General features: G+C 39.6%; 2 long non-coding RNA genes across 2 annotated transcripts in view; one reads left to right on the top strand and one right to left on the bottom strand.

Annotated features, from left to right (window-relative positions):
- Positions 1–12639, top strand: part of LOC138413648 (uncharacterized) — a 58574-nt gene that overhangs the window by 43461 nt on the left and 2474 nt on the right. The window lies entirely within an intron of this gene.
- Positions 1–12639, bottom strand: part of LOC138413649 (uncharacterized) — a 57789-nt gene that overhangs the window by 18703 nt on the left and 26447 nt on the right. The window lies entirely within an intron of this gene.

Here is a 12639-nt window from a genome sequence, read left to right on the forward strand (position 1 = left end):
ACTCATCTCTTTGCCGATGGAGGGGTCTCTGTGAAAACAAATGTGAATACAACTCCAGGAAGTCCTGGACAGGCTAATTTATTATACAATTATGCTCCAATCATTCACTAAGTCATGTGATAAACACCTTCAGCACCCCTGCTGATGTGGCATATCTGTATGCATTGGGGGTTCAAGTAAATTGAATTCACACTGTGATGTGAGAGCTTGTGAATGGTTTGTATTTATATAGCACCTTTCTAGTCTTGATGATCACTCAAAGCACTTTACAATACAGTTTGCAATTCACCCATTCACACACATATTCATACAGTTTTTTTTTCAATGAAGGGCAATTTGGGGTTCAGCATCTTGCCTAGGTATACTTGCTTGTGTGTCTTGTGTTGCAAGATCCTGCTTTGGCTGGAGCTGGGGGCCATCAGTGAAGTAGAGGTAGCTGGCCACTGCCTCATATAATAATAGCCATGCTCATCCTGCCATTCAGATGAGTTTTGATTTCTGTAGCATTAATCTGATCTTGTTTTGGTCTGGAATTCAGTTCCTGTCAGCCTTATCAGTTGAATTTCTTTTTTGTTTTAGTTCTTTGAAAATTACTTTTTGTTAGAAAAATCTGAGCCATCATGTGTCTTCCCTTATTTAGTGCCAGATGACTCTGATGCGCCAAACCAAGTTATAAATTGCCTGTGAAAGTAAAACTGAAAATTTTGTAATGTTCAAGGACAAAAGATTATCGGCAAAGTTGGAGCAGCAAAACAAATCAAAAATAAAGAACCTGGGTGTTATTCAGGACTAGATTTTAATCCACACATAAACAATGTCACAAAGATTGCCTTTTATCATTTAAGAAACATTGCAAGAGTAAGACTGTTCCTCACTTTGGAAACTGCCAAAAGTTGATTCATGCTTTTATACTTTCTCGCCTGGACTACTGTAATGCACTATATTCAGGATTACCGAAAAAATCCATCGATCGCCTACAGCTTTTGCAAAATCCAGCAGCCATGGTTTTAATGAGAAATAGGAAAAGATTCCATATTACTTTTATTTTAGTGTCTTTACACTGGCTTCTAGCATCACTGAGGATTGATTTTAAAATTATTTTACTTGTTTTTAATTCTCTTAATGGTACAGCACCGTCATACATCTCTGACTGTTTATCGGAATATGTTACGAATCATTCCCTCAGGTCGTCTACAGCGGGCTTGCTCAATGTCCCCAAAACAAACAATAAAAGGTTTGGGGAAGCAGCTTTCTCTTGCTATGCTTTCCTATGCTATGCTATCCAAAGGTTTGGAACAAACTCCCACCACACATCAGACATGCTTCTTCTGTTGATAGTTTTAAGAAACAACTCAAGACCTGTTGCTATGATAATACATTTTAGCTGCATTTTATGTATAAATACATTTATTATTATTATTGTTATGGTCTCAGCCAGCCAGGCCATAACAACATGTAATCAGGAAAGCTGTCTCAAAAGCCATCCTCCTGGGAAAGTAGATACAGTAAACACAAAGATCGATGTCATGAAGAAAAGCAGGAACTTGAAAGGTGCATAAAAATATCAAAAGAAATAGAGAAAACAACAACAATTTTCTTCTACAACTCCCAACATGCACTGAACTGTGCCTGTGGCCCCATATTTTTTATCATATTACTTCATGTAACTAAAGTCCATTGTTTGTGCTTCCATCTCTCTATCTCTCTCCCTCTCTCTCCAAATTTCACTACTAATACTACCACCATATTATGATTATGATGATGATGATAAACTGTTATAATTAATAATATAATTGCATCTCAATGTATCACTATTCATTATATTTATATTTTTATGACAACAACAGTCTCTCTCTGTCTCTCTCTCTCTCTTCTCTCCCCTCTTATCCACTCATCTCTCCTCTCCTCCATTATTCTCCTCTAGTCAAGGCAGATGGGCGCCCACACTGATTCCAGAAACTTGTTGTAGTCACTCACTTATAGTAAACTCACTTGAATACTATAATAATAATAATAATATTGATACTATTACTACTACTACTACTAGTAATACACTTTATTCATATAGCACTTTAAAAAACGGAAGTGCTTTGACTGAAAAGCAAGCAAAGTAAATACAAACTTGAACAAATAAAAGCAGTAATATGACAATCAAGTATTAATTTGGTCCAATTTTTAGTGAAAATGGCAGAGCAGATGTTTTGGTTGCAAACCTAACAATGCTCTACTTGGCTCTACTATTGCTCTACTACTTACTTGTATGCAAGTAGAGCTATAATTCATCCTGCACATAGAGGCCTCCATCATGAAATACAATGCACAACAAAAGACATAAAACAGTTTATATTTTGTTACATTGCATACAGTACAAAATACTATGAATATACACATTTCACTTAATAGTAACATGCCATCGCCCAAAGATATCAGTAATCATATCTTCAGTTTTAGAGCATTCCATTACTTCTGACTATACGTGTTGGCAGCTCTGTGCGGTAAACACATTTCCCGTTAGTCTGCATGAAGGTGACTGTCATCTTATGCTCAGTGACCTGGAAGTAAGCCACGCCTCCTATTGTGTGATTGACAGGACTGGAGTAGAGCTGCCAGGACTGAGGAACACTGTCCTTGTGAGTGGCGTCAGGATCGCTGACCACCCCACTCCCACTGACTACATATGAGCTCCCATCATCCTCTCTGATGAACTGTTAAAAATACAGAGACAGACAGCATTAAAGGCATCAATGTTGTGCTCAATTAGACCAAGATACAGCGACAAAATTCATTAAAGGTTCAGTGTGTAAGATTTAGGTGAAAGGGAGCAGAAACTGAATACAAAGTAATCCTAGTGATGTTTTCACTAGTGTGTTTTATCTAAATTGTACGATTGTTGTTTTCTTAGAATGAGCCATCTATATTTAAATACTTTATATTTACATGTGGAGCAGGTCCTCTCTACAGAGGCCGCCATGTTTTTACAGTAGTAAAAACTGGACAAACTAAACGCCTCTTGAGTTTTTATGACAAGTGAAGGCTGCCACAGGTTCTCTTTCATGTTTGGAAGAGGAGGGTAAGATGAGGGGTATTCAGCTGCAACATGAAGCTGCTCAGTATAAGTAGGAAGTATAATTCAGGAAGACTTTCTCATAAACCGTTCCTGGCAGAGGCCGTCCACACAGAGCCCAGTTCTGCCGGAGGTTTCTTACACCTGGGAGTTTTTCCTCCCCGCTGTTGCTCATGCTTGCTCGGTGTGGAACAAGTTGGATTTTGTGTTTCTTCTTGGACTTGGACTTTTGTGCAGCACCCTTAGACAACTGCTTGTTGTGATACCGTGCTATATAAATTTGAAATTTGAAATATTCAATTACTCACAAATCTATCTCTCTATATATATTTCTTCTTATTAATCAGCTGATTGTGGGCATTTTGAATGGCCATTCAGATATTGCCACAATCTCATCCAGCCAGTTGGCGGTTGTGATCAAATTTGAAATCCTTTCTCCTCTCTCCGGCAGTCAGCTGTCATTAGTGATCCGCTGTAACTCCCCTTCAACCCAATCTCCTCCGGTTTAATCCGAAGCCATGGTCCAGTCCAGCAGAGTCATTCATAATTATTTCTCCATCAACCCCTCTGATGCCGATGACATCACATAGGGGTCAAAATGCCAAAAGACTTAATTGCATAGAAATAAAAAAAATATTCAACTGTCAAGTTAAAGTCTCTCCTGATTGAACTGTTCTCATATCAACCACTTGTTTCCAATCTTATTTCATTGTAGGGCTTTATGCAGCACATTGATTCCCTCTTACACTGACACACACATATTGACAATAACACATCTGAATGCTTAGACTGCAACACTCACGTTGCACAGTAAATTCCTCTTGCTCCAACGTGTTTTACAGACACACAGATCACTTCATAATGTTGAGGTAATTATAAAATTAAATATAAAACCATATCATACAAGTGGTAGATGAAGTTACCAGATATTCCATCACATTGTATCATTCTATGTTATTGTTTCCATCTTTTCAATCCCCCCTCCCTTTCTGCTTCTGTTGTGCAGTGACTTTAGTTTTTTTACGGTCATTTTGTGCCATACAGACTTGCATAGTGAAGATAAGGCTTACAGTGTACCATTCTTAATGTTGTCTTTACTCAGTAGCCATCACATTGTGCAATCATTTACTTCATTGAGATAAGTTGAAGCCAATTGTTGGACTGTAAGTTATACTACTGCAGGAAAAACAAATGCTCATCTTCCTGGAACAATATGTCAACACTGTGCTCATATAAAATAAATAAGATTTCATCTTTATGACTAATTATATTGACCAGTAATATCCGTTGAAACAAAGTATCATTTAACCCAATAACTATCTGGATGGTTTCTAATTTTTGGAAATGTATAAAACCTGTGATTGTGTAATGTGGGCACATGCCAGTCTTGGTGCCAGAAAATGATGCAAACTAGCTTTGAACTATCAACAAGTACAGTCTTTGTAGCACCCACTAGTGAATGCCACCTCCTGTACAGAGAGGGGCAATCTTGCACATGCTCTTCTCAAACACAGTGTGATAAGTGGGATATGAAAAAGAATAAATAACTGTCAAAGAGACAGACAGACAAATAACAACACACTGAGATACACTTCCTTGATGTGTATCATTTACACATGATATTTTTTATGATTGAGCGTGCACTCACTTACATACCTGCAGATTGTGGTCATGGCCAGACAAGTACACAGTGACTCTGTATTTCTTCAGCAGGGGCCTCAGTCTGTTGACCAGACAGGATGTTGGTCCGTGATGGCCGATGGACCAGACAGTATAATGACCAGCCACCACAACATAGGCTGATATGACACATGTCATACATACTGGCACTTCAGTTAAAAGGCAACAACAGAACAAAATGTAACTGTATCACATCTTAGAGAACAACCACAGTTCTGTCTCATTTGCTTCTGTTTCTGTATGTTAATTGAGAGTGGCATGATGATGCAGAAATCGTTTGTATTTAGTGCCGTGCAAAAATATTATAATTAATAACATGCATAATACAATCATGCACATAGCAATGACTCCAAACATATAGCCTTATAAAGATTTATCAAGAACTATCTTCACAGATAAGAGAAACAAATAGCTCTTCACATCATCAAGTTATTTTTTGACAGCATGACGTAACAGAGGAATGTTTTTTGAGCAATGTTGCAGATCATCAAACACATTTTAATATAAGGTAAAGACAATGTGAGTACATCATTGGATTTATTGAAAGGAAAGAGTTAATCTAAATCCCCCATTGAAAGGTAATCCACCCCAAAACCTAAATACTGTTCTATTTGCAATAACTTTAAGTCTTTTACATCCCTGTGGAGGAATTTTTGAACCATTGCCATTGCAGGACTTTTTAAAATCCAGCACATAGGTTTTTGAGCATGAACTGTACATTCATGCTGTACTCTAAAGTCTTGCCACAGCATCATAACCGGGTTCAAGTTGAGAGCTAACATTTGGTGTTTGTCCTGATGCCTACGTGCTCAGGACATTATGTGTTGCTCTACAAATTGTTTGGAGTGTCCAGGCAGTTGTATTGGCAGTTTGCTACTGCATGGCGTGAGTTTGGTTGCTTTGCAGCTTGTTTTTTCGAATTTAACTGTTGCTTGTGGGTATCGTTGTGTTATTGTGAAGTTGTGGTCTCCCTGTTGTTAAAAAAAATCCACTGTGTGTGTGTATGTGTGTGCAGAGGTGATAAAAGCACACACATTCTTTACTCAAGTAGAGGTACAGATACTTGTATTAAAAATAAAGAAGTTTAACCACTGTTTCGGCTTCTTTAACCAAGTAAAAGTATAAAAGTACAGGTTCTGAAATGTACTTTGACTTCTTTAACTGAACTACTCTTACTTCAAATAAAGTAAAGAACAATTCACTTAAACGGAGGGTTAAAGCAAAGATTTCTGAGCATGAAAAACTGTCCACAAGAAAATGAGTACAATGTATTGAATGAAGTATTTTCTTAAAAGGTCCAGTGTATAAGACTTAGGAGAAAGTGATCTATTGGCAAGAATTGAATATAAAATAATCCACCAGTGGGCAATCGTCAAAATTGTACAGATTGAACAGAATGGGCCCTGCTAGATTTAAATACTTTATATTTACATCAGGAGCGCATCCAAACTGGGCAAACTAAAGCTTTTGAGTTTTTATGTCAGCTGAAGTTCACAGCAGGTTCTGCTACCCACCTCTGAGAGTGTTTATGTACATATGATATTCATTAGCGATATTCACTGCCACTAGATGTCGCACTAGCAGCAGTATCTCAAACCATAGCAAATGTGGAGGTAATCCTGTAATTCTCCATTTACTTTATTTAAATCTCAATAGGTATATGTTTATATCAGTGATGTAAGTGTGGATATTTCAGTGGATAAGATGCATGGTGCTAAAAAGGGAACATTTTTATTAAGAGCACCTGCTGAAATGCAGAAATTAGACTTTTTTTCTTTTAATTTTTTCTTTGCCCAAACAACACCTAGCATAATATTAGGAGATTCACTTATTCAGTAGAACATGTACTTGTACAATGTAACTTGAACAATGCTCAATGATATAGATATCCATTTCAGATTTCTGCAACATACTTTGTAATTTTATCCATAATTAATTATGAAAATAAATCCAGTTTATGATTTGTGATATATGACAATTTGATTCTGACTGATCATAATTCAAGGTCAGCTTTAATTTGCCTCAATTCAAGATACTTTAAATGAGGTTTAAAGTGAGAATGTCATTGTAGAAATCCTGAACTTGAATTGTGACTAATGAAGCATTGTGTTAGTTCATGCAGGACACAGAGTCATGTGCTCAGCTACCGATAGGTTTATGGGTGCTCGTCAGTCACCCACCAATCACAGCCCATTCTCTCACCAAAGTGGTCTCTTTAAATACGACCTCAACATTAAATTTCTCATATTCTAATACTAGAGCATATTCATGTTATGGTTGTAATGTTTACGGTCAGTTGCAGCACTTAGAGAACAGTATTTTTGTTTATTCTTGTGTTTTTATGTTCAAAAAGTTATTCTAACACCAGCAGCAGTAAGAGCATGTGTAGTTACCCTAACCAGACATTTGAACCCAAAAGGCTCCAAATTTGAACACCCAGAGCTTTTTTTTTTTTTCAATTATCTTTTTTATTGATTCCACATATCAATATTCCATCAATATTTTACATAATGTGTATAATTTTACAACAGTATAAAACATTCCTATACTTCCACCGCAGAGCAGAGACATAATTGGACATGAATTCTCAAGTAAAGTTACAGTAGAGTAAATGTGAAGTAAAATGAACCGCTTTTTCACTCTTGTCCTTATTTTCACACCTCTCCTGCATTGTTCCTTGTCTCCTGATTGGGGTAAACATATCAAATAAATAAATGAATAATAAACAAGTTTGTAGCCTGAACCAAGGGGGTCAACACTCTGCAATACACACTGTCATTATTGCACAAAGTCTGCTCTCAATGGAGACACAAAATCAATCCAGTTTTCCCAGTAGTTTTTAAAAGTTTCTGATTTTAGTCTAGCTGAGAAAGTCAGCTTCTCCATTCTATATATATCGAGCATTACATCTACCCAATCCTCTATTTTTGGTGGATCTTTTTTTAGCCATTTTCTGGTGATGGCCTTTTTAGCCACCACCACCATCATTATTCCAAATATGTATTTAATCTCCTGGTTCTCTTTTCCCAAATATAAAACTTCAAATGAAAGTGGAATTTGCACTTTCAGAATTGTTTCCATACTCTTCTTTAACTCTTGCCAAAAAGGTATAATACAAGGGCATCCCCAAAAGATATGAAAATGGTTGGCCTTATTTTCCCCACACAGTCTCCAACGTCGTGTGTCTTGAGATTTCTGTTGTGTTGGTGTAATAAAGTATCTTACAATGTTCTTCCAACCATATTCTCTCCATGAGAGGGAGCATGTTGTTTTCCACTGTCCTTCATTTACCTTGTCCCATTCCTCCTCTGATAACGTGCGAACGAGCTGAACACATTCTTCAATAGGTTCAACAACAACCACCCCACCCCCAGCGGACCCTCCACTGCCTCTACGACTGCCTCTACTGCTTCTCAGAGCAACAACCCCCCACCTCCCCCCATCATCCTCTGCCCCACACCACACCCGTCACCATCTCCCCCCACCCCTCCGCTGGCTTTCACCACAGACTTTTTCACACCTCCCACCCCCAGGACATCCTCACATCACCCACAGTCCCCCACCACCACCACCTCCTGCAACACACACCTCTTTGCACCACCCTCAAACCCACCACTGACATCCCCTACCCTCCAGTCTGGACTACACATCACAGCCAGCCAGGTGAGGAGAGAGCTGGAGAGGCTCAAACAGAGGAAAGCTGCTGGACCGGACCGCATCCACCCTCGTGTGCTGAAGGCATGTTCCAGCCAGCTCTGTGGAGTTCTCCAGCACCTCTTCAACCTGAGCCTACACCTTCAGAGAGTGCCAGTGCTCTGGAAAACATCCTGCCTGGTCCCAGTGCCCAAAAAAGGACGTCCTGCTGCACTGGAGGACTACAGGCCAGTGGCACTGACCTCTCACATCATGAAGGTCATGGAGAGACTGGTATTGGCACACCTCAGACCACTGGTGTGCCCATCACAAGACCCCCTGCAGTTTGCATATCAGCCCCATGTTGGGGTTGATGATGCAATCATCTACCTGCTGCAGAAGGCCTACTCCTCCCTGGACAGACCCAACACCTCAGTCCGGATCATGTTTTTTGATTTCTCCAGCGCCTTCAACACCATCCAGCCCAGACTGCTGAAGGCCAAACTGGAGGGCACGCGGGTGAGTGCTCCCCTCATCACTTGGGTCGATGACTATCTGACGGGCAGACCACAGTTTGTGAGATTACAGAATTGTGTGTCTGATCGTCTGATCAGTAACATCGGGGCCCCCCAGGGAACTGTACTGTCCCCCTTCCTCTTCAGCACATACACTGCTGATTTTAAGCACTGCACTGAGTCGTGTCATCTGCAGGAGTTCTCTGATGACACGGCCATTGTGGGGTGTATTGAGGGCGGGGGGAGGCTGAGTACAGGGACCTGGTCGACCGCTTTGTGAAGTGGTGTGGGGAGAACCGCCTGCAGCTCAACGTGGAGAAGACGAAGGAGATGGTGGTGGATTTCAGGAGGAACAAGCCCCTGCCCTCTCCTGTCTGCATCAGTGGGACGGATGTGGAGGTGGTACCTGCATACAAGTACCTCGGTATCACATTGGACAATAAACTGGACTGGTCCACCCACACAGAGGGCCTGAGCCGGCTTTACTTCCTGAGGAGGCTCGGGTCCTTCAATGTCTGGAACAAAATGCCCGCAGATGTTCTATCAGTCTGTTGTGGCGAGCACCATCTTCTTTGCTGTGGTGTCCTGGGGTGCGGGCATCAAGACAAAGGACGCCAACAGACTGAACAAAATCATAAGGAAAGCAGAGTCTGTGGTTGGCTCTAAGCTTGTCACCATGGAGGAGGTGGTGGAGAACAGGATGCTGGCAAAACTGCTGGCAATCATGGACAATCCCTCTCACCCCCTCCACAAAACACTGGACAAGCTAAAGAGCAGCTTCAGCCACAGGCTCATCCAACCCCGCTGCTCTAAGGAGCGATACAGGAAATCGTTCATTCCAACCGCAATAAGACTCTATAACTCATCTACCTCTGTCAGAGCCACCATCACAGAACTGAACTAACATACCTGTCACCCTTGCACCATGTACCCTGTACTACACTACGCCCCATATACTGGAACATTTACTTCTGTGATATGTGTTAATTAAACCATTTTGATATTACAGACCATTTTATACAATAATATTGTCTTTTGCACACCCAGTCTACATATTCTTACACTGATAGTATATTGTATAGTCAAGTACTTATATTTATACCCTACTATATACTATATATCATATCATATTATATCATACTCTGTATATTCTCTGTATATTCTTCGTATATATAAGTCTATATACACATATTTATACATGTGTACATGTTATTATTATTATATTATTACTACTACTATTACTATTATTATTATATATACTGTTGCTGCCATTATTACTATATACTGCTATTATATTGGTATAAGTACTATCTATATAAATATATATTATGTTATATTGTATACTATATATATATATATATATATATATATATATATATACTGTACTACTATTCTTATATACTGTCTAACAATAACATTACCATCATATCATCATTACTATTACCATCATATTGCCACTGCACTACTTGTCTGCCTATTCATCTTGTGTTTCTGTTTTTGTTCATTTTTACCTCAATGTTTTGTTTTGTTCTATTGTATTGTGTTTTGTTGTGTTCTGATATACGAGCTGCTATGACAACTTAATTTCCCTCCGGGGATGATTAAGTAATCTATCTATCTATCTATCTAACTGCCACCCAGCCTCTTTTCCCCCCTTTTCTTTTATAAATGTCATATTGTTACCCTTTAATCTTTCCACTTCTTTATATAGTTTTGTGATTAGTTTGAATCATATGCTGAGATAAAGAACTTAATGATTCCTGACTCAGGCTCATCTGAATTAAACTTTTTTATAGTTTTCTCCATATAATGCCGCATCTGTAGATATCTGTATAAATCTTGATTGTTTAATCCATACTGATTTTTTAGATCCTGAAAACTTTTGATGGTCTTCTTTTTAAAAAGTTCCCAAAATATTTTTGGTCCCGCGTCCCATCTACTGAATCTACTATCTGCTGTGTTTGGTGTGAAGTCTGAATCATATGCGATTCATCTCAATACCTTACTCTCTTCAATCACTTTATTCTTTGATATAATCTCAAGAAATTCCCTGTCTGCCCCTGCTGCCTTCTAGCCGTATAACGTTATTAAAAACAAGCAAGATCTTACCTTTGCACTTTTCCTGCCACACAGGGAAAGACAACGCCTCCACGACACACACAAATGAAACTTATCTCTCTCTCACGTGTCTGTGTGTGTGTGTGTGTGTGTGCGTCGGGTCAGATCAAGGTGGTCAGCGGGACCTTTCACGTGACTCCTGCATTTAGAGACGCGGTCTTTCCCTGCGTGGAGTTGGAGAGAGCGAGCGACCTTCGGTGACCACGTACAATGATATTCCGGCTGAAATCTTGATTCGGACACACAGGGGATGCAGAGGAAGGCAAAAATCTACGGAGGAAAAGGGAGGCTGTGAAACAACAAAGACTTATCAAGAAGAGCTATAAGCCGAGTCTTCCCTCCATTGTCATGGGAAACGTGAGATCGCTGGGGAATAAGATGGACGAGCTGACTGCACTGGTCCAAAGTCAGAAGGAGTATCTTGAGTGTAGTTTAATATGCTTTACGGAGACATGGCTGCACCAGGATGTTCCCGACGAAAACACCACCATCAAGGGCTTCCATACTGTGCGCGTGGACAGAGACAGCGTTCAGAGCGGTAAGCGCAAAGGAGGGGGTCTTTGCAGGCGACTGAAAGACCGCGTCTCTAAATGCAGGTGTCACATGAAAGGTCCCGCTGATCACCTTGATCTGACCCGACACACACAGACACGTGAGAGAGAGAGAGAGAGATAAGTTTCATTTCTGATGAAAGTGTGTGTTGTGGAGGCGTGGTCTTCCCCTGTGTAGGAGAGGTGTATAGGCTGGTAAGATCTTTTTTGTTTTTTAATTTTTAATAACGTTATATGGATTACATCATAGCGTAACGAGTTGATATGATGCGGAGCTCCCTGTGTTGTTTTCCAATTGCTGGTGGAAGTGAAGGGGGTTAACCCCGCAGTAAGCAACATCACCTTCGGCCCTGGATGGAACACACCTCTGGCTACGACCGGTGAGCTGAAGCAGGAACGATTAACAAGAGGAAAGTGACTGAAGGAAAGTGTGAAAGACATTCACAGATTCAGACTTTTCGGATCAATAGCAGACTCGCAAGGGGATTCGTATCAAGTTACATTGTGAAACCTTTCAGGTAATGCAATAACTTTATTACAGTTTCCCTTTTTCCAAATGAACAACTGAGACGATCCCTCATGTGATTAGTTTATCATTAATACCACGGTCATTTTATACTCCACTTCAACTCTTCTTTACCCATCTTTCACACTTTACTGCAGTAATTTCCTCCTGTCCTCAACCAGAAATATGTCACGCTATAATGTGATCCGTATAATGTTATTAAAAATGTATAAAACACCCCACACTTGAGAACAAACACAGTTAAGATCTGTTGTTATATAGATAGTATGCTTGAATGTTGTTATATAGTATTGTTTGCAGATGCTATGAATGTGTTGTTAATTTTATGACACTCAGCCCACAGTGTGGACGATCATCTGCCTGGATCATCTGGTATCAGCTCTTACTAGTTAAAATGTAAACAATAACAGTGTAAAGAAGTTATTGATTATCAATGATAGCAGCAACAATTAATATAATAAGCATTGTTGTTAATAATAATAATAATAATAGTTGTTCTCCTTCAGTTCTTGAGTCAGAGGTATCTGCAATGAGAGAGAGAAAGAGAGAGAG

Source organism: Paralichthys olivaceus, chromosome 14, assembly GCF_024713975.1.
Source record: "Paralichthys olivaceus isolate ysfri-2021 chromosome 14, ASM2471397v2, whole genome shotgun sequence".
Classification (NCBI taxonomy): Eukaryota; Metazoa; Chordata; class Actinopteri; order Pleuronectiformes; family Paralichthyidae; genus Paralichthys; species Paralichthys olivaceus.